General features: G+C 38.3%; 1 non-coding gene across 1 annotated transcript; it reads left to right on the top strand.

Annotated features, from left to right (window-relative positions):
• The first annotated feature begins 22,964 nt into the window (after positions 1 to 22,964).
• On the top strand, positions 22,965 to 23,037 carry Trnat-ugu (transfer RNA threonine (anticodon UGU)). The gene has a single exon. It is a non-coding gene; the product is annotated as a tRNA-Thr (tRNA).
• The last annotated feature ends 1,012 nt before the right edge of the window (positions 23,038 to 24,049 follow it).

Here is a 24,049-nt window from a genome sequence, read left to right as displayed (position 1 = left end):
TCAAGTCATAACCCATATACCTGTGAATATGGCACAATTTGGAAACAGAGTCTTTGCAGATGTAATGAATCAAGGATGTCCAGATGAAATCATTCTGAATTTAGTCTAATTATTAGTGTCTTTACCAGAGAAAGAAGAGGGAGATTTGGACACACAAACACAAAGAAAAGATGGCTATGTTGTGGTAGAGCAAAATGGGAACTTTAGCAGTATAAGAGCTGACAGGCTGTGGTTTTGCACACTGACACAGAGCAGCTCTGCTGGCTGATATTTACCCATAGAGGCCTGCAACGGCTAACAGGTACCTTAAAAGACAACCACAGTAGCAGGAGCAGGAAACAAAGCAACAGGGACAGAACAATCCCCCTTTAGGCTTAGTGCAGTAACAGTCCCTAAGCTATATGAGCTAAGAGTCCCTGGGTTGTTGACAAGTTTGCACTGATATAAGGAATGTAGAATGCCCCATTCAATAGGGTACATTCTCTTGCTTTGCTGTGTCCCAAACTTGCTTATGTACAAAAGTAAAAACTCTGTTGTGCTCCAGGCTTAGACTTTTTGGGAGTGGCCATGGCACCACTAATGAAGTGTTGCTTCCCTATCTCCTGTCCTGACCTCATTTCCCACTACAATTGAAGACAAAGGCAGAGATGAAATGATAAAGCTACAAGCCAAGAATTTCCAGAAGTCCCCAGAATCTAGGAAGAAGAGAAGAAGCATTCTCAGGATATAGGCTTTCTGTTCACCTCACAAATTGTTTTGCTGAGAAGAAACTTTTTAGTTTGAATACATCACATTTATTGATTCTTGGTTTTAATTCTTGTGCTATATTAGTCTTATTAAGGAAGTTGTGGCCTAATCCCACATGATGAAGATTAGGGCCTACACATCAGATAGAGCACTAATCTCTAGGGTATATAAAGAACTCAAAAAGCTAAGCACCAAAAAAAAAAAAAAACAAACAAATAATCCAATCAATAAATGGGCCAAGGACCTGAACAGACACTTCTCAGAAGAGGATATACAATCAATCAACAAATATATGAAAAAATGCTCATCACCTCTAGCAATTAGAGAAATGCAAATCAAAAATACTCTAAGATTTCATCTCACTCCAATCAGAATGGCAGCTATTATGAAGACAAACAACAATAAGTGTTATCGAGGATGTGGGGAAAAATGTACACTCATACCTTGCTGGTGGGACTGCAAATTGGTGCAGCCAATATGGAAAGCAGTATGGAGATTCCTTGGAAATCTGGAAATGCAACCACCATTTGACCCAGCTATCCCTCTCCTCGGACTATACCCAAAGGTCTTAAAAACAGCGTACTACAGGGACACAGCCACATCAATGTTTATAGCAGCACAATTCACAATAGCTAAACTGTGGAGCCAACCTAGATGCCCTTCAGTAGATGAATGGATAAAAAAAAAATGTGGCATATATGCACAATGGAATTTTACTCAGCAATAAAAGAGAATAAAATCATGACATTTGCAGATAAATGGATGACATTGGAGAAGATAATGCTAAGTGAAGTTAGCCAATTCCAAAAACACAAATGCCAAATGTTTTCTCTGATATAAGGAGGCTGATTCATAGTGGGGTAGAGAAGGGGAGCATAGGAGGAACAGACAAACTCTAGATAGGGCAGAGGGGTGGGAGGGAAAAGGAGGGGGCAGGGGATTAGCAAGGATGGTGGAATTCGATGAACATCATTATACAAAGTACATGTATGAAGACTTGAATCGGGTGTCAACATGCTTTATATACAACCAAAGATGTGAAAAATTATGCTGCATGTGTGTAATAAGAATTGTAGGGCTGGGGATGTGGCTCAAGTGGTAGCGCGCTCGCCTGGCATGCGTGTGGCCCGGGTTCGATTCTCAGCACCACATACAAACAAAGATGTTGTGTCCGCTGATAACTAAAAAAAATAAATATTAAAAAATTCTCTCTCTCTCTCACTCTCTCTCTCCTCTCTCACTCTCTCTTAAAAAAAAAAAAGAATTGTAATGCATTCTGATGTCATTTATTTAAAAAAAAAAAAATCATTAGAAAAAAGAAAAGAAAAGAAGGATTCTCCCCTAGAGAATCAGAGGAAGCCTGACCCTACTACCACCTTAATTGCATATCTGGCCTCTATATTCTACAAGTAAACAAACCTCCATATTTTAAACTACCAAGTTTATAATAATGTGTTAAGGCATCTTTAGGAAATGAGTCCAACACTTAAAATATAACTTGGCTGATAATAAAATATTGTCTCTCATTATCTTGAGATTGTTAAAAATATTGCTCAATTATTACTGATGTTAATTTAATTTTTTATAAGTAGTTTGGACCTAAGGAATTTCATTCAACTTTAGAGTCTAGTAATATTTCAAGTCAAATTTCACAGGTTCACCATGGGTCCTTTCAATATTTCAATTTTAGTTTTCTCTCATTTCCAAAGTTTTCTTGGTCTATGGTTTTAAATATTAGTTCTGTTACATTGTTGTTTCTTATCTGTTGATCAGTGACTCCAATTATACTTCATTTGGATTTTCATTATCTTTTTAAATTCAATCATCCTTTTGTTTCCTTCCTTATGTTATTTTTATTAGTTGTTTTTTGTTATTTTTAAAAATGCATCTACATCTATTCCATTGATCATCTTGTTATTTAATCTTCATTTCTAAGAATTTTTCTCTCCTTCAATTTCTTTCCCAGTTTCAATCAACCCTCAACATTTTCCTTACATTTTTCACCATTTATGTTCTTCTTTGAATTTTTTTTATTTATTGTATTTTTTCCAATACCTCCAAAAGTTTGTTTGATATTACATTCAGTGTAAAATACCATTCTGCTTATTAGTTGATACTATGGTGAAACTTTTCATCAGTGAAAGTATTTTATATTTGTTTTCTATTTCCTTCTGACAGCACCTTCACAATGAGTTAATCTGATTTTCCTGTGTGAGACCTTAGAATTTCTAGTTCAAGATCACCCTCTTCAGTCAATATAATAAAGTGCAGTTTCTTTAATTGATGATATTTTTACTTGTTGGGAGGAAGAAAGAACTTGAAGTGTCTTCTTTTTACTTTCATTTCTATATGATTATTAGTTCCTCCTTGTCCTTCCCTCCTTTCCTTTCCTGTTACATCTTCAGGGGAAAATCCCGTTTCTCTATTTGCCTCCTTTCCCCACAGAAGCAAAGTCTCATCAAGGATGCTACTACCCCAGCTTCACTCACATCCAAGTTCCCACTTTGTAGCTGGTGCTATGAAGTAAGTCCCACACCTCAGTTAAAAGGGTAGCCCTCTGTGTAAGGATTTTATCCTGAATAGCTTTTTTTTTCATCTATCCTTCATTTATTTCTTTCCACTTTGGGCACCCATCAACTAGCAGTAGAAATGGGAACCAAAATAGTAAATTTTGGAGTAATGTTCTGTCTCCTGGTAATGCTGTAAGAATGGGTCATGTATAGTTCTTTTTTTTTTTTTTTCTGGTCTGGTACTAGGGGTTGAACCCAAAGGAGCTTTACCACTGATCCACATCCCCAGCCCCTTCCTTTTTTTTTTTTTTTTTTGAGACAGGGTCTCACTAAGTTGCTGAGGTTGACTTTGAACTAGTGATCCTCCTGTCTCAGGCTCCCGAGTCACTGCAATTACAGGCATGTGCTGCTGTGTCAAGCCTTTGTGTTCCTTTTTGATTTTGTGACTTCAAAGAAGGTTTACAGAGAGATCTAGATTTGGGTGGTCATCATTATCCTAGAATCAACCAAAACTCCCCATTAACTCTTTAAATATTTTTCCCCAATTCCTCTCTTATTTTGGAATTTGTATTATATGTGATTTGAACTCTCACTTTCTGCCTTTCATGTCTCTTGTTTCTTTATATTTTATCTCACATTTTTTATTTTATTGTCTCTCCATTTATTTCTATTATATTAATATTGTCAAATAAATCTGATAATTCATTCTTTCTCTTTTCAACTGTGGTTTGTCTAATATGTAACTGTCTCATCCCACTTTCTGCTGTTATAACACAATACCACAGACTGGGTAACTTATAAAGGAAAAAAGTTTATTCAGGCTTGTGGTTCTGGTCTAGGGTCAAGGGACCATATCACACACATATCTTGCTGATAGAGTACCAAGGAAGTGCAGAGTATCACATGGTGAGAAACAGGGAGGGTGTGTGTGTGTGTGTTTGTGTGTGAGTATGTGTGCACCCTGCCTGTCTGTCTGTCTGTTTGTCTCCCTCTTCTTATAAAGCTACCACCAGCATTCAATTCCTGGGGTTCTACCATAATAACCTTAGATAATTTTAATCACCTCCCCAAAGGCCCCACCTCTACACATCATAGTCACATTAAGTTTCTTCTCTTTTAATACCTGGCAATAAGGATCATATGCCAACATAAGCTTCAGAGGAAACAAGTCTCATTCATATCATAGCCCTCATCTTTGGAGAATTTTTTCCCAAGTTATTGTTTGATGATTCCTGGTTTTGTAAGATAATACTAGTATGTACTTCATAGGATCCTTGGAAATGTTAAGAGTTTTTAAAGGTTCATACTTCAAAAAGTTCCTGATATATAGTAAGTCATTGTCTTAGTCCATTTGTAACAAACAACCATAGATCAGGTGGCTTATAAATAACAGAAATTTATTTCTCATGGTTCTGGAGGTGGGAAAGCCAGCAGGTTTGGTGCCTAATGAGGGTTTGTTTCCTGGTCTGCAATGGTACTTTCTCTTGTGTCCCTGCATGGTAGAAAAGGCAAGGCAGCTCTTTAGGGTTTCTTTTGTAAAGGCATTAATTCTATTCAAGGAGCTCCACCCTCAGGACTCCTCACATACCATTGGCCTTGCCTCCTTAATGCCTTCCCATGGGTGACTAGGTTTCACCATATGGATTGGGGTGAGGCACAAAAGTTGGCTATTACTCTTATATATTTGGAAAACTTTACCTCCCATTCCCACAGGGCCTTCGACCTAGCTTTTTCTTTCTCTCCAGATGTCAAAGTCGCAGGCCCCCACCATTTAGACCTATATCTACCTTCCATAATTCCATCATCAAATTTCAATCCAGTTCCCACACACCCCTCTAACTTAATGTATTCCTTTTGGACTCTGGCTTGTCTGTATCCAAAAATTCCATTCTTATATTTTATGATAATAGTGGCGATAAATTCTAAAACACTTATAGCACTCTTCCTCGACTCCACTCAAAAAAGCCAAGATAGCTCTTCTTGTCATCTATATCTGATAAGAAATTGCCTGCAGCAGCACTCAGGAATTAGCTTCAAAGCTTCCCAGTAGAAGTTAATATCTATGGAACCCCTGAGAATGTATTTGGCCCCTGTCTTTCCTTTTCTTTCTGGATGATCCCTTTGTAGAATCCCTGAGAAATCTGAGTTCCAGAGAAGAAAGTGAAAATCTTGAAAGCTAGCTGCATGGGAGGAATGGGGGGACACTCCTACACCATACATATGTATGTACAACCAGCTAACGTGCCTTGGGTATAATTGTTTTATGCCATATTTTTCCAACTATGTAAAAAAATCACTGTTAAGAAGTTCCCACTCAAATTCTGTTTAGAGAATATATTTTGTTATTTCTAAAACCTGAAAACAAATCATCTGAGCCAAAGAATAGGTAAAAACAGACTGGCAGCAAATAGGAGAGAGGGGAAAAAGAGATGGCATAGGAAAAGGAAGAAAAGGCACCAATTCAAACATATGATAAAGTCAGCCAAGTTTCCTGATAAAAGAGGAAAAATGTGGAGGAGAAGGGGAGATGGGAGGACTGAGAATGGGGTAAAGGATAAGGGTGAAGATGTAGCTGAAGACCAGGGCGCTGAAGGAGACCCTTGGGCTGTAGTAGTCATGATGTTCTCAAGCGAGATGCTGAATAATATGAAAACCACCCCCAACAGTGCTTACAGTTTTATTTTATTCCTTTTTCTTGTAGAAACTAGTGAAAGGACGGAGTGTTGCACCAAACCACATGCAAAACTGAAAAGGATACCATGCAGACAGGGAAATTTCTCCATCTGGGTTATGGTAGAAATCACGTCTCTTAAAAGGTTGTGGAAGGGATTGCATCTCACCGTAATAAAAATTTTAGCATATGCAGTGGGAGGAAATAAATTTATTTTATGCAAGGAAAGATGGAAAATCTAGAGAAGCAACATTACAAAAGTCGTTATTGTTTTTTAAGCAGTCTCTTTTCATAGATTCCCCAAGTGGCTTCAGCAAGGACATTGGTTCTAAAATATTTTTGATTGGGATTGAAAGTAGTGGTCCCATCTCAACTCCCAGGGCTTCCATCAGTAAGAATAGAATTAATCCTTGCTAATCAGCCCAGCTTTCTATTGCCTTAAGCCGTACAGGTGGCCAAATCTAGATGAAATACAGAAATCACACATCCCTTCTATTCCTGTGTGTTCTTGCCTATTAATTGATAATTCTCCTGGCTATAAACTGTTCCTTCCTAGCAACAACATACCATGATTTCACTGGCCATTCTTATTCATTAATACCAGCTGCCTAGCAGTGCCTGAAGGTATCAGAAGAAATGTGTGTAGATTTTTTTTTGCCATATGGTTTGTTAAAAACTGATGAAGCCCTTTCATGTAGTCTGGGGCTGGCCAGGCACACAGCAAAGTCCAGCCATGTGAAACGAGGATCAAGGCGGCCACAGAAGAAGCGTTCTTTGCTCTTTGTCATCTTTGACTTATGACTGTCTTTGTACCTGAGTACTAAGAGTATCTAAAAATATCTTAGGTCATGTCACCACTGTGAATTTACAAACTGTGTTCCAAAGATCATTTTTTATTGAAAGCACTGAAACTAAAGGCAAGAGGTTATGGTAGCTTTTTTGATTTTAAAAAAAATTCTATTACAAAACTGTTTCATGCCAACAGGTTTTTTGTTTTTTGCATTATTTGAGATTAATGTTCATGTTCAAAAACATATTTTTTTGTTTTGTTTTGTTACTTGGGATTGAACCCAGGAGCACTTAACCACTGAGCCACATGCCCAGCCCTTTTTTGTATTTTATTTAGAGACAGGGTCTCACTGAGTTGCTCAGGGCCTTACTAAGTTGTTTGAGGCTGGCTTTGAAAGGGTAATCCTTTGCCTCAGCCTCCTGAGCCGCCTGGGTTATAGGCATGTGCCACCATGCTCGGCTCATTTTTTGTTTTTTTAATTATAGACGGACACAATGCCTTTATCTTGATTATTTATTTTTATGTGGTGCTGAGGATCAAATCCAGTGCCTCAAACATGCTCCGCAAGCACTCTACCACTGAGCTACCATCCCAGCCCACATTTTTTGTTTTTATAATTGACAAATTATAAGTATATACATTTATGGGGTCCAGTGTAATAATTAATACATGTATACAACATTTAATGATCAAATCAGAATAATTAGCATTGCCATCTCCTTAAGTGTTTAGCATTACTTTGTGGTTGGAACCTTTGAACTCCTCTCTTCTAGTTCTTTAGAAAACACACAGTAAATTGTTGGAAACTATATTTATCTTGCTGTGCTGTAGAACACTAGAACTTACTCCTCCTAACTGTATTTTGGTACCCATTATCCCTTCATCCCACTTGCCCATGTACTTTCCAGCCACAAATGACCACTATTCCACTCTATTTCTGTGAGATCAGCTTCTTTAGATTCCACATATGAGATCATACAGTATTTGTCTCTCCGCACCTGACTTATCAACAATAAAGTTTTATCTGAGACTCTCATCTTATGTAGAATCTATTCAATGTCTCAGTAAATATTTAGTGCCTATCCTGTTCGGGCACTATATTATATGCTGAGGACATGGTGGTGAACACGATGGTCCCCACTATACAGAACTTACACTCTAAAGGAAGAATAAACAAGTGTGAGTCAGTGCCTAACCTAATCTGTGGAACCAAAGAAGATGGTATCCTGGAGACTGTGATGTTAAACTAAGCCTTAATAGGAATAGAAGAGTCAGAGTTACCTAGAACTGTGAGGAGCAGAGATTCACTTGAAGAAGGAACAAGTAGTACATGAGCAAGAGACCTGAGTAACAAAGTGGAGTTGACGTCAAGTCACTTGCAGACATTTGGGACGGCTGGAGAAGAATGAATGTGTGAGGTGAGTCTGGCAAGTGGACGGCGTTCTGATCATGGTGATGACATTTGATTTTATGCTAATGGGAAGGGAAGTAACGGGTGCAGGGCAAAGGCTTGATCAGGGACCTATTTCCAAATGATCACCTCTGACAGCAGATGTCCTGAAGGGGAAGATGAGTGGACAACTTGCTGAGAGTCTGAACCAGATGCAAGCTGAGAGGATGAAGAGACATTGCAATCCCCTGATAAACGGGAGCCACAGATTACATTTCGGTTCCTAGACACTGGCATCTCCATTCTGCCAAACATCTACAACCCCAGAACCACACCCATTATTCACCCCCATTCTCTCTGTGGTAAAGAGGCCCTCCCAGATATCAGGAGTCATGGCTGTTGGAAATAACGGAGGGCCAGATCCTCAACCACCGCTGCCAGAGCAAACAGAACTGAATAGACCCACTCAAGGCCTAAAGGAACAGGATATGTGACTTATTGTGGGATCAGAAGGGGGTATCAGCAAGGGAGGGGAAAGGAGTCCACAGAACAAAGAATCAGCAGGGCACCAGTCACCCCTTAATCTGGCCCGGAACAGTGATGAGAAGAGCACTTCTTTGATCATCGTGCACCAGTGAGCCCTACACAGCCAGATTTCTTTCTGCAAGATGGATCATAAAGCCTTGTTGAATTTGATTACCTACAAACTATTCTTGGCCATGAAGATCTAAGAAACAAAGAAAACCAAATCAAAGCATTACGAAAGGTCCTCTGGGAGGCCATTTGACAGTGGGGCAGCTGGCTGTGGGAGTAATCAGAACTTGCTTGCCTAGCATGTATGAGGCACCGGGTTCGATTCTCAGCACCACATATAAATCAATGAATAAAACAAAGGTTCATTAATGTCCCTGTGACTCAGAGACCTAGACCCTGACCGTCGTGTTATGTCCCATGAACATCATTGATTAACACTAATGGCAAGACAAAAATTACTAACAGCAGTCCTGGAATGTAGTCAGCCTTCAAGGACGGAAGCAATGTCCACCTGAGCATAATTCCCTTGGACAAGACAGGTGAAAGCTGGCTGCCAGCAGGATGTCCATACAGATGTTTGAAAACTGAAGGAAGCTGATGTTAAACTAAAGAAATGAAACATATATAAATGAGCAAACTTTTCTCTGGAGAGACATGAAAAATCCCAGAAATATACAAAGCTATTCACTGATTAGAGAAACTGATAACTTTTTTGTTAACATGGAGTTGTTATTTTTATGAAAAGATCAGTCCCATACTGAATGTAGCAGGATGAAAACATAATAATTTTTTTTAAAAAAACTGTTTAAGGGCTGGGGTTGTGGCCCAGCGGTATAGCGCTTGCCTAGCATGTGTGAGGTACTGAGTTCAATTCTCAGCACCACATATAAATCAATGAATAAAATAAAGGTCTATTAATGTCTTTAAAAATATTTAACAAAAGCCAGAACAATGTTTTAGTCAGCTTTTTCATTGCTGAGACCAAAGGACCTGACAAGAAGAATTTTAAGGAGAAAAGTTTATTTGGGGGCTCATGGTTTCAGAGGTCTTAGTCCATAGATGCTGACTCTAATCCTCAGGGCCTGAGGCAAGGCAGAACATCATGGTGGAAGGGTGTGATAGAGGAAAGCAACTGGGGACATAGTTCTGGGAAACAGAGATAGGCTTTGCTCAAAAAGGACAAAATATAAACCCCAAAGGTATACCCGCAAGGACTCACCTCATCCAGCCACACCTTACCTGCCTAGAGTTGCCACCAAATTAATCCCTATCAGGGAATTAATGCACTGATTAGGTTAAACCTCTTATAAGTAAATCATTTCATCTCTAAACTTTCTTGCATTGCCTTGCATATGAGCTTTTGGGAGACACCTAATATCTAAACCAAAGCAAAAACCTAACCACTGAAAAGATATTACCCGGACAAATGGACAACTCTGATATGCATGCAGAGTGGAGAGGACTTGTAGCCACAATCTGGCTTTCCTAATCATTTAAGAAGCAAGAAAAAACCTCATTCAATGATATTTGATCCTTTCAGGAAGACCAGTGCTAAATAAGAGAAATTAAGTTTGTCATCACACTGAAGTCCTCAGTTCCGTTTAGACATCATCAAAAGCACCATCAAAAGCACAAAATTCTTTGTTCTTATGACATCTTGGCCTCAAGATGGGCAACTGAGTTTACTCCCTTGATCAGAAGTCGAGGCATTTGCCTTTATGTTTTCCACTGGTAACACTTAAGCTGATATATTACTCTGCAGAAAAGTAACTGTAAAGAAAACTAAAAACTGCCACAATTTTTTGACCCTTTTCCCATCCAGAGGTAGAGAATAGAACACCTTCTCTTAAATCTGGGCATTGTTCTGACCAACGAGTTACAGAAGTGATACTGAGCCAGTTTCTGTGATTAAAGATCATGGCAGCTCCTAGTTCCTGCCTCTTAACTTGCTCTGGGGAAAGCCAGACACCATGTAAGAATCTCAGCATCCTGAGATTTTCATGCTATGAGAAAACCCAGGATGGTTATAGGAGAGAGTGAGTGCAAGAAATACCTGACAAACCCCCAAGTATTGTAACCACACCAGCCAGGGCACCTGACAGTTAACGGTCCATTCAGTTGAGGTATCAGTTGGTAGCAGCCCCATTTGACATCTCACTGCAACCACAAGAGGGTCCCCAGACGAGAACTGCCCAGCTTAGTAGTCAATCTGCTGAGTCCTGAGAAATAATAACCAACTGCTGTTTAAAGCCACTATGTTTGGGATGATTTGTTACAATAATAGAGAGCAGGACTAGTAACATTTTGCCAAAATCTCATTGATATTTTCAAGAGTTAAATTCTATGGACCTGAGCTGTGAAATAAAGTGCTCCCTAGTCATGCAACTATTTAAATTTGAATTAATTAAATGTAAAATAGCTGGGCATGTTGGCACATACCTGTGATTCCACCTACTTGGGAGGCTGATGCAGAAGAGTCACAAGATCAAGGCCAGCATCAATAATTTTGTGAGAACTTGTCCTCAAAATAAAAAGGTCTGGGGATACAGCTCAGTAGTAGAGCAGCCCTGGGTCAATCCCCAGTACCACCAAAACAAAAAGTGAAATTATATTGAAATTCAATTTCTCCATCACACCAGCCACATTTCCAACGCTCAAGAGCCACTGTGGCTAGTGGTCACCATATACAGCTACACAGCAGAGCAGATTATTGGACATTTCAATTATTACAGAAAATTCCATCAGATGGCACTATTACAGACCAACCCAGAGCTCTGCCCAGGCTTCTCTGCAGATGAATGAGGCTAAGAGAGAACATTCTGACATTGTATTCTGTCTACTTAAGCATAAAATGAATTCAAAGCACAGCTCTCAGATCTAACTGAAGTGAGGAAAGAGTTGATAAGCAAGGCTCAAAGTTGAAAAAAAAAAAAAAAAAAAGCTGGTAAGACTTGTCCAGGCAGAATTTATCTAGGCATGAGTCACATAAAGAAAGACTTTTTTGTTCATTATGTTCTCCCTGCAGTAACTGGTCTCATTTTGTCACTGAATATGGGAGAGATTTTGAGAGGAAAAGTGGTCTGGAGCTTACCCTTGCAGAGCTGAGGCAAGCCTGCTCCTGTAATTGAATAGGACATTCTGCAGAATCCATGAAGGTTTTTTTCCTGACAAAGAATCATTAAGATAAATCAACTGGAAAAGAACAAGGATCCAGTGCCTTGGCATGGATCCATAAAAAATGTTGCTTTTCATTATGAGATTCCCTTTGTTCCTTGTGGAAAATTCTGAATGTACATGGGTATACATGTATATGTCTATATGAGAGAGGTCTGTATGAGAGAAGTACAGAAGAACATAGAGGGCTAGTCACACAAATCAGCTAATCACATACACATACATAGCTATGCCTTTAGAAACATAAGAGGTCCTCTTTTCAAATGCCTTTGGGGCAACTTGATGGGTTTATTTTAAAGTAAAGATCAAGCTGCCTAATTTCAGAAGTGATGACTTTCTAATGACGTTTAAGAGGAGAACAAAGTTTAAATCAAGTGTGAGGTAAAAAGACTCATGACATTGCCAGGCACGATGGCACACATCTGTAATCCCAGCGGCTCAGGAGGATCGTAAGTTCAAAGCCAGTCTCACCAAAAGTGAGGCACTAAGCAACTCAGTGAGACCTTGTCTCTAAATAAAATAGAAAATAGGGCTGGGGATGTGGCTCAGTGGTCGAGTGCCCCTGAGTTCAACCTCTGGTACTTCCCCGCAAAAGAAGATTCATGATATACAAGAATATAAGATACAGAGTATTTCCTTTTCTCTTGTTTGGACCCCAAAATAATTTCTGCCTGTGCCTTCCTCTCATTCTTTTTGTCCTCAGGAATGTTGTTTATTCCCATATGACAATAAGCTTCGCCACCAAAAACCTCAGCATGCTTATTTTTTCATTTCTGGATAAGGCAAGGGGCATAATTACAGTGACACTTATACATATCCCCAGACCAAAAAAGAAATGTATATATATGCAGGATCACTCAAAGACCTGTTTAGCAATATGAATATGAGAAAAAAAATCATAGAATCATTTTCAACAAAAATATCTAAAAATTCTAGAATCATCCATATGTTCTGATAAGAAGACACTTTTGATTTTTTACAATAGGATTATTATTTTTTAAGTGGAGCAGGGAATAGTGGAAAAGGACAAGGAAGAGGCCTGAACTTCTATATCAAGAGCATCAGAGACTGGGAATTATTGCAATTTGTCACAACAACCAGCTAAACATTCAAATTTCAATGTCATGGGAATCTAAGCTCTGGGGATCTTTTTATCCTGTTTCCATGCAGAAGACTAGCTCCTGCAATGACTGAGGCATGCCAGATAACAGCAAGCATGCTACAGTTACTTTAGGAAATGAGCTGAATGAAATGATCTTAGGTACAGGCTCCAGAGGCTTTTTATGGTTCTAGTTGAACACACAAATGCCATACCTTCCCGTACACTTAAATCTTTCCTTTTCCCTGCCCCTACTCTTGCCTCCATTGAAATTAAAAGAGGTTTATATGATAGCCAAAAGAATTGCCCTGAAACTTTAAAAAAATAATTTTTGAATACCTTTGAGCTTAAACCAGGCATGGAAAATTTCAACCCAAAAGATTAAATTTGGAGAAAGTTACTAGCAGATGAGGACTAGAGTTATAATGGAAACCACATTGTAGACATTATTACATGTAAGTCATTACTAAAAATGTTGCTTTATATATACGGAAAACTTTATATACTATATGCCACAAACTTTTTGAAATCAGATATTATCTTGGAGGCATTATCTTGAAAACCAGATATTATTTCCAAGAAGCATTATCTTGGAAATGTCCACTGTTGTTTGCAAAGCATTTTAACCTTGAGAAAAGAAAGATACTGTCCTTCCCCATAGAAGGCATTCAGTACAAATTTGTTGCATTGAGTTAAGTCTGGATTTTTTTCATTTTAGATTTGGGAATAGACTTACCAGTGCTAGAATTGAGGTTATCTTTTCCAATTACAAAGAAAAACTCTGATTTCCTTAAATAGTGCCAGCAAGATGCTAGATATGAAAGGGATCATATTTAAGTTGAAACCACTTTTTTTAATTCAGTAAGTCTTTTGTGAACAAATACATGTCGTTGATAATAAATTACTCTGCCTAAACAAAGTATCCACCTACATTCAGATTATTTAGCCCTCTATATTGTGTGTTTTGAAACTTAAACTCCCCCTCCACCACTTCCACCATCATTTTCAAAAAGGGAAGGCACTGAGGGGATGGAGGAGAGAGTGGACATCAAACACTTCTCATTCAGTTGACATTACCCAACCCCAGGTACCAAGAAGAACCCTTGCATCTAATGTAGAGAACCTGTCAGTATAAACCAAACACAGGAAGGGGTCATGATGCTTCCTAGCACTAAGCATGACAAATGCAGGGATTTTGTTGCCTCCTCTTCAACTATAGAAGTAACAAGCACATGATCGGTACATTAATACATTAATTGGTACTTAATAAGTATTTGTTGAGTTCTTCCATGAATAACTAAATAATACCAACATTACGATTTCACAAGTTTCCACATTCCATTTATATATATACACACACACACACACACACACACACACACACACACACACACACCAGGGATTGAACCCAGGGCTGCCTAACCACTGAGCCACATCCCCAGCCTGTTTTATTTTTTATTTTGAAACAAGGTCTTACTGAGTTACTTAGGACCTCGATAAGTTGCTGAGACTGGCTTTGAATTCTCAATTCTCCTGCCTCAGCCTCACCAGCCACTGGGATTACATGTGTTCACCACTATGCACAGCCAAGATCCACATTCCAGAAGAAACCTTCTCTAATATCTTCAGGACCTAGAGCAAGGGCACTGGCACTGCCCTCTAGCCAAAGACCAATGGGAACACCCCTATATCATGATTTTTGACTCTTTGCAACAAGGGATCATGTCCATCATGGAGGACAGGGAGCCTTCTTAAAGAGTGTATTTGAAGGCACTTCCAGGATTTGGGCTTGTGCTACTGGGTTTTGAAGAGAGTTTAAGGAAGTGGGACTTGGTTCAAGAATTGAGTGCTGTCAGACAGTAGGCATAATTTTATGCTTGAGCTTCTTAATGATTCTAGTCTAGAAAGTGAGGAAAGGGGAACTAAGTTGTGATAAAGAACTAGCAGTATCTGGTAGTAACTAGAGGAGAGGTGTTTGTTCACAGGTACATTTGGAAAGATTCTTGAACTCTGCACGTGATTCCAGAGTGGTCTGCTTCTGTCCTTTCCCTCATGGTCACAGAGCAGTCCTGCCTGCAGGAGGTGTCCTGGGAATCTGCCTGAACTCCACAGAAGGAGAACTCAGCTTCCAGCCACCCAAGACTCAGCAGTGAGGAAGTCAGACCCCAGTGGTCTGGGGCTGCTTTTCTATTTCTCAGATATGTATCATTTATCTATGTGCTTAAAAATGAAAGATCCACGTAACTGTTAAGTCAAGTATGTTGTGCCCTCCTACCTTGACAATTACACTTAAAACAAGATGAAGAAGTCTGCATGAAGCTATGTTTTTAATATTACGGAAAGTTGGCAAAATATTTTAAAGAACTGAATTTAATTACTATTCTTCATGTCCGAACATTTGGTTGATGAGTCAGTAATGTTTGTATGACCAATAAGAGAAAGATCTATGTGATTCACAGATTATTATATATTCATTTCATAAATATGTTTGCCTACCTTTCAGCAAACATCACTACATGGTTTTCAGTGAAGATTTTTATATCATTGGAGTTCTACTGACAATAAGGATCTAATAAATTAAAATAAAAGGTAATTATATTCAAAGTATATAGAATTGTATTTAGTCTCATAAAATAGGAAATTAAATTAATTTTTTAAATTAAGATTATATTTTCAAAACATTTTTTTCTAATGCAACCAAAATTATTATTGAAATCAAAAGGCAAAAATTATGTAAAGAAGTTAAAATCTAATTTGGTCTTTTAAAAATATTGGTTTTTAAAAATATATTTATCAAAATCAAACTACTTGAGATTTTAATATTCAATATCCAACTAGTTGCCAATAAAAATACTTACCATCACCTTTCAGCAATATTACATCTAGATCTCCATATACAAATGTATTAAGAACTATATTATTGAAAAATATTCCTTAATGATATGCATAAACCATTGGAAATGCATTGCTATTTTCACAGATTGAATGAGAATAGAAGACAACAGTCTGTCAACACTAATGGGAAATGATATTTCTTTACACAAGAAGCGACTGCACTTAAGCCCTCTGAAAGGAAAGATTTGATGAGTTAATTTAGTTGTCTTTTCTCTTATCTACGTGCTTAGACCATTCAGATCTTGCTGCATGCTGACCTAGTTTTCATCCCCCATGTTGGCAGCAGTACAGCCCACATGGCACACAGACGTGGTCACCCTTGGTTGGGGGACAGAGGATAAGCAACGTGAAAAGCATGTTTCTGAGGGTTGAACAGCTTTAGTCTGAGAGCACATGCTTACAGCCATGAATCGGGCTGTAATTTCACCAAGGTCCAGAACTCCAAGGACAGAGATGCCCATTGCTTTTTAATAAATCGACTTTGTGTGTATCTGTGATAAACCAGGGTCCTCTAAAACATGGGGCTCAGTGCAGGATTCCCACTTGTGCACACCTTCAGGATGGATCTTTCTTTTTCTCTTTTTGGCAATCAGCTGAATTTGACCAGAGCAGAGTATCCACCAGCACCTAGGCAAAGCCATCAGAGCTTGCAAAATCCTGTAATAATGGAAGGAGTTTTCTAAAGGAAAGAAAACATATCAGATTTGGAGGCTGGAAGTCAAAGAGATGTGGAGGAATAAAGGGGAGAGAGAGACCACATTAGTTACTCTTCTTCTGAATGACCAAGTCGATAAGGACTTGTGTGAGTGGGGGCTTATAGCCAACAAGTTGTAGGCAAGGGTCCCTCCTCCCTGAACTGCTCGTTTTGAGGCACAGCTGAAACTTTGGTCCAATCACTATGTATTTGCCTTATAGATTATTAGATATTTGGTATGAGGAAGTCAGAAGGCAATGTGGGAAAGAAGGGTTATGGCCCCATTCTCAAGATGCTCTGATGGATTGAGAACCTCCGTTAGAGAGGAAGGGGTGTTGCCCCCACCCTGTTTATTACCAGGCAGAGTTTCCCCTGGAGGTCCATAGTAACACCACAGCAACAGAATGAATACCCTGAGGTCCACCCCATCCTCCACCACTGCCATCTTTTAGCTGGGAAACACCAGAGGAGGCAGAAACAAAGCAAAATGACCCTTTTTAACCTAAGTTGTGCTTGAAGACTTTTTAAAATTCCACAGTATTCTACTACAACTTTCACAGTTCAGAACCCCAAACTCACCGCATTCCTGCAGAATACTTAAAATTTTATATTCCTATGGGCCATGTTTTGAAGAGGCTTTCACTGGTGAGGTAGCTCCATCTACTGTAGATAAAATGGATACGAGGCTCGTCCAACACCAATAGCCTGGTGACTCCTACTCCCCTAGATTTCAATGATCCTCATTTTTTTAAACAATTTTTTTTGGTTGTAGATGGACACAATATCTTTATTTTGTTTATTTATTTTTTTATCTGGTGCCGAGGATTAAATCCAGTGCCTCCCACATACGCTAGGCAAGCACCCTGCCACTGAGCCACAGCCACAGCCACCATGATCCTCTTTTATTAGTTTAAAAAATATTATGATCAGCTGCTGAAGTTACCAAGATGAAATGTCAGTTTTCAGCCTCATAGGGCTCAGCAGTCTCTCAAAAAAATACTACTCCCTCTACATTCTATTATTTACTCCTAGAAACCACAGTTACTTAAACCTCTGACTTTACAGGGGGAAAAAATACTATTGTAATACAAGAGAACTTGTATTAAGTGGAAGGAAAAATGATTTTAAATTATCTTGGTGTTTATTTAACAGCTTGTGAATTTGGAAATTTATTCTTGCTTCATGGTATTTCATATTGTCAAACTACTGAGCGAGTGTTGATGCTGGGTGGGGTTTCAAGCCAATGACATGCAGATGTTAACCTTGAGTAACTCCAGTGTTCGAGCCCTTGGTTTATCATGAGTCCATGTTTTAGGCAGGGTTCTCTAGATAAACAGAACCGCTAGGATGTGAATATTAAAAAGGCATTTATTATAACTCATGTTATTAAGGAGGTTTGCAAGTCCAAATCTTCAATTGGGCTTGCAGGCTAAAAACTCAGGCAGGCCAGTGTCCAGTGTCATGGACAGCAGAGTGGAAACCCAGGAGAACTGATGGTGTGGGTGAAGTTCTAAGAAAACCTTCTGGAGAATTCCCTCTTTTGGGGGAGACCAATCTTTTTTATTTTATTGGGCTTTGGACTGGTTGAGGCCCACTCACACAATGAAGGAAAGGACTTCTCCTTAAAGTTCACTGATTTAAATGCTAACTTCATTCGAAACATTACCCAAGTTGACGTATAAAATCAGCCATCACAGTCTATTATGGGTTTTTATAGATTTACTAAATGTAATTGTGTCAGTCACCATCACCCTTTAAAGTAGGCACACGAACTATTGTAATAGATGAAGAAAATTATTCTTAGAGGTTCAGAAACTTGCTGAAAGTTACATCACAAGTATGTGGGGAAGATAAGTCTTGAAACCATGTCTGTTTGGCTACAGGCAATGCTTTTTTTCCCCCCATTAACCAATGCTGGGGGAAATGCCACTTGCTGATTTTCCTATCCTGACACCAGTCAAATAGAGTTTTGCCCAGAAAACCTATGAAAAACACTGTATAGCACCAGTTCCTAGTTCAAGTCTTCCTCCTTATAATTGTGCCCAATTGTCTCCAGATACCCAGAGATGGATAAAAGTATCAAAATCTCAAGATGCATGATATGGTCTGGAATGTGATTTAAGCATGTCCACAAGTGAGTTGGAAGCTTGGTTTTCAATGTGGCAATGTTGGGAGTAATGGAACATTAAGAGGTAGGGCTTAGTAACAAAGTCATTGGAGCCACTGCCTTTGGAATGGATTAATGCAGATTTCGTGGGACCCGAGTAATTTTCTGAAAGGAAAACTCTGACCTAATTAATGAATTAATCCAGTAATGGATTCATAATTTGATGGCATTATGGGGATATGAGGGATACTATAGTAGGTGCAGCCTAACTAGAAGAAGTGGGTGACCTTTGTGATGTTGCCTAAACTCCTTCCTTGTTATAAAAGGAAAAGATGACTGGCCCTTCTCCCTGGTTTCCTGTCTTGCCATGGTATCTCTGTATAGCACATGCTTTCACCATGAAGCTGTCTACTATGATATGATAAATCTAGAGGGACCCTCACCAGAACTGGACCTATGTTGTTTGAACTTCCAGCCTAACAAACTGAGCAAAATAAACCTCTTTTCTTTTAAAACATCCAGTCTCAGGTATTTTGTTATAGCAATAGAAGAAGAGCAAAAACATTTCACTATTCCTATTTGTGAAAAGGCTAAAGACTCTGAAGATTAGGGAGAACAGAAATAAAGAAGGTACTAACTTTGTTATAAAATGGCATCTGCATTTCTGCAAATATAAAATGACTATTTCTATAGACCACCCAATGATTGCAAACACTCCCACACCAGAATTCAAAAAATTCATGACTTTGCAATTAAAATAGGGCCTAGCACAGTCATATTTCAGCACATCTCCCTGGCTGATGTCTGATGGTGTAACATCTTCTGTTTTCCATACCCAACCTTCCATAGAATATATGTGTCATTCAACACAATTTATTTGGGCTGATGTCTACATAAAAAAAGCATTTATATTTATATCCCTAAATCTCATGAAAAAGTATTAATAAAAAATGATGTGTAGGTAAATTCTGTGATTCCAAATACTGCTGTTAAAATATGAAAGCCTGTGCTAACTTTTTTTTTTTAAGTTGAAGAGTGCTAACAGAACGTGCAATGCACAGTCCAAGCAAACCAACTGTCATTAACCACTATGCTTGTAGTTTGATAATCAGGAAGCAATCTTACAAGCTTTCTACAATCTATTAATACACAATTAATGCTTTAGTTTTATTGAAGGAAACTGGTGATGAGAGAGTAATATAAAATATTTATTATATAATCATCTGCCACATAACGTTTCAATCAATGACAGACTGCATATAAGATGGTGGTCCTATGAGATTTAATTGCTTAGTGACATCAGAGCCATCTTAGTTTAAGTATACTTTGTCATGTTTGCATGACTATGAAGTAGCCTAACGAGGTATCTCACAGACGGTGTCACCTTCATTCCTCAACCCATGACTGTACCTCCTATTAAAAGCAATGCTAAATGAGCTCCAAGTTCACATTTGTTGCATAGAACATGTAAGTTTCAGAAATGAATTACTGATGTTAAGAAGATTGTTTCAATTTCATTTCAATAACTCTGGTAGCAAGCAGGAAGGATTTAGTGGAAATCATCCTGTCTGAAGAAAATGAAAAAATATCCATTTCCTTTCCTATAGCCTGGAAATCTGCAAGTTTTAATGATTTCCTCATCTTGGGACTGGTTCCACTGAATTATGAGGACCAAAGAAGTGAAGTTGGGAGATTGCTTAGGTGTCCTCACTGCTGATGAGATGGTCTTTTGGTGGCAACAAGACCTTTGTGATGTTGCCTAAACTCCTATCTTTGGATGCTATAGCAAATGTTGGCACAGAAGCTAGCCTCCAGCACTCAGGAGACCAGAGTAACAGTGTCCAAATATTTGCCAGGTGCTCACTCTATACTGAGACTGTATTAATTGTTCAAACACAAGTAATAAATAGCAAGTCCTGCTTCCTCTTCCCTTAGAGTCAAACATGGACACACAAACATGAACAAGTACTCCAGCATTTACAACAGGATGAGGCACCTAAGGTAGAAGCCGCAGGACCCTCTCGATTTCACCAGAAGAGGCAGTGTCACCAAGTCATCAAGGAAATATACTAAAAGTTACTGGGATTTCTTATTTGGAAGATAAGAGAAACATTTGTTTCAAATTCTTTGTACTTTATAAATGTAAAAGTCATATGTTTCTCTGTTTTAAAATCAAATATTTAAAATCTAATGGACTTATTTAATTTTATTTATTTATTTATTTGGCAGTACCAGGGATTGAACCCAGGACATGGTAGGCAAGCATTTTACCACTGAGCCACTTCCCCAGCTCAGGGTCTAATGGATTTATGGATTTTTATCAATAATCTTATCTTACATTATCTCTGTGGAGGAAGCATCATAATTGATGGTAGAAGTTTGTAATCACAGAAAAGTTGTTTCTACTTGTCTATTATGATTTGGATCTGGAATGTCTTCCAAGGCTCATGGGTGGAAGGTTGGGTCCTCAGGGCAACGATGTTCAAAAGTGGAGCTTTCAGGAAGCAATGGGATCATAAAAACTCTGACCTGTTGTATTCTGCTACTTATTATGGTATTATGTAAAAATGTGGATGTGCAACCGATGTGATTCTGCAATCTTTGTAATGTTTTGAATAACCAATAAAAAAAAAACAAACTCTGACCTAATTAGTGAATTAATCCAGTAATGGATTCCTAATTTGATGGCATTATGGGGATATGAGGGATACTATGGTAGGTGCAGCCTAACTGGAAGAAGTGGGTGACCAGAGACTGGCCCAGAAAGGGTATATCTTGTCTCCAGCACCTTCCTTGCACTCTCTCTGCTTCCTGGCCACCATGAGTTAAGCAGGTATGCTCCGTCACCGCCTCCCACATGATATTCTGCCTCACTTTAGCCCCAGAAAAAAAATGGAACCAAATGGCCATGGACTGAAATATCTGCAACACTGAACCAAAATAAATCTCTCCTTTATTTTTTGTCAGAAGTGGTTACCAGGGATTGAACTAAAGGGCACTCAACCACTGAGCCACATCCCAGCCCTATGTTGAATTTTGTTTAGAGTCAGGGTCTCACTGAGTTGCTCAATGCCTTGCTTTTGCTGAGGCTGGCTTTGAACTTGTGATCCTCCTGCCTCAGCCTCCCAAGCTGCTTGGATTACAGGTGTGTGCCACCACAATCAATAATCTTTCCTTCTTTAAGTTGATTTTCTCAGGTTTTTTGTCACAGAATCGGGAAGCTAACATCTTATCCTTTGGTACATTAAGGTATCTAAATATAAAAACACACTTTGCACTATAAAAAAGGACTGTCAACCTTTATTCTATGAAAGAAACTCTGGCTGGGTGTGGTGGGGTATGCCCATAATCCCAGCAACTCAGGAGGCAAGTTCAAGGATAGTCTAAACAGTTTAGTGAGGCCCTGTAGAACTTAATGAGACTCTATCTCAAAATAAAAAGGGCTGGGGATGTAGCTCAGTGGTAAATTGCTCCCGGGTTAAATCCACAAAACCATAAAATAAAAAAGAAAAAAAAACTTCTCTTTTTTTTCCCTTGGTAAAAAAATAAGTTTTCATAGATATATCATATTTCATTGATATAGAGCGTGCACACACACACACACACACACACACACATTGTGTAACATTATATTTTCAAAATAAGGAGCAAGTATGCAGAACATAGATTATCTTTCACATATTTTATATTATTATTATTTTCCTTATCAATCACTCCACCATAAAAAGTGAAGCACACACAAAACATATTTGCTTTCTTCTTACACAAACATCAAAATTAGTGAGGTTTAAACTAAAGTAGATACTCAAATAAATTTGTGTTTATTTCTTCTCTTTATAAAGTCCCAAATGTAAAAATCCTTTCAGATACTGTAATAAGATGCAGCGGGAGAGGCATCTTATAATTTTCACCCACATTTGGAGACATAATTGCATTAAAAATGAGCAATTTGCCAGCTACATGCAACATGAATGAATGTCAAAAGCATAAAATCAAACATTAGAAGCCAGACAGACATATTCCAAATGACTGCATTTATACAAAGTTTCAAAGGCAGACAAAACCAAACTCTAGCATTTAGGGATGTATGCTTCAATGGTAAAACTATAAATAAAAGCAAATTGTGGTTTTCTTTGCAAGGAAAGAAGGAAATACTGATCAGGAGAATGTACTTCTGGAGCAGGGCAATGTAAGTAGACTGATGTTTGCTTTATAATAAATAAATGAGAAATGGGGGGTGTGAACTTTTCTATTTATGTACCTCATTGCATAATTTAAAAGTAGGTAAAAAATAATTTGTGGGTCCAATTATACACAAGAGTCTTTTTTCTTTAAAAGGAAGCAGGGGTGGGCTGGGGTTGTGGCTCAGTGGTAGAGCGCTTGCCTTGTATGCATGAGGCTCTGGGTTCAATCCTCAGCACCACATATAAATACATAAATAAATAAAATAAAGGTATTGTGCCCATCTACAACTAAAACTTTAAAAAAAGAGAGAAAGAAACCAGGGGCTAAGACTCTCTGGTACACAAATTCTACCTTTACAAATCTATCTTATAAGTAACCTTTTTAAAATCCCTAATGATAACCACTGAAAAATTATTAATGCTTTGGAAATGGATATAACCAAAAATCTCACAATAAGAAAATAGCTTCAATAAATTACATGTATAAATTATGTATATAATTATACCTATTTGTTTTCTGGTTTTTGTTTTTGGTACCAGGGATTGAACCCAGTGGTCTTAACCAATGAGCTGAATATTCAGCCCTTTTATTTATTTATAAACAGGGTCTCACTTGCTTAGTGCTCCACAAATTGCTGAGCCTGGCTTTGAACTCTCAATCCTCCTGCCTCAGCCTCCAGGGCCTCTGGAATTATAGGCATGTGCCACTGCACCCGACCAGTCTTTTAAATTCTATTTATAAAAATAAGATTTGAAAGATGTACAAGAAAATATTAAAAGTAAGTTTGGGTAGTGGGATTACAGTTGAAAATTTATTTTCTCCATGTCTTATATGATTTCTTCACTTTTCTTTATGTAATGCTATTTGAGAATACAACTTGGAGTTTTGCTATACTTCCTCAAAGCCTCCAATGAAACTTATAAAGATCATCGCCTCTTGATCAACTGAAGAAATAGGGGCACTGAGAGATTAAGTGAACTCTCCTCAGTCCCCAGGAAGGGGAAGAGCCAGAATCTGAACAATCCTTGCTGATTCTAAATCAGATTCTGAAATATATGTATACACACACATACAGCATATACATATAACATATATGTACGTATATATAACTATAACATATAGAGTTATATATACGTACATATATATTATAAAAAAAACTTAAATGCAAATAAAAATTACAGCAACTGATCTCTAAAAAATGTAGCAATGTCTGATGGTGAGAGCCTGCATTCCCAGGCTGATACCATGTTAAC

This window comes from Callospermophilus lateralis, chromosome 8 (genome assembly GCF_048772815.1).
Source record: "Callospermophilus lateralis isolate mCalLat2 chromosome 8, mCalLat2.hap1, whole genome shotgun sequence".
Classification (NCBI taxonomy): domain Eukaryota; kingdom Metazoa; phylum Chordata; class Mammalia; order Rodentia; family Sciuridae; genus Callospermophilus; species Callospermophilus lateralis.
Note: the sequence above shows the minus strand (reverse complement) of the source record. Positions and strands in the feature narration are given on the sequence as shown.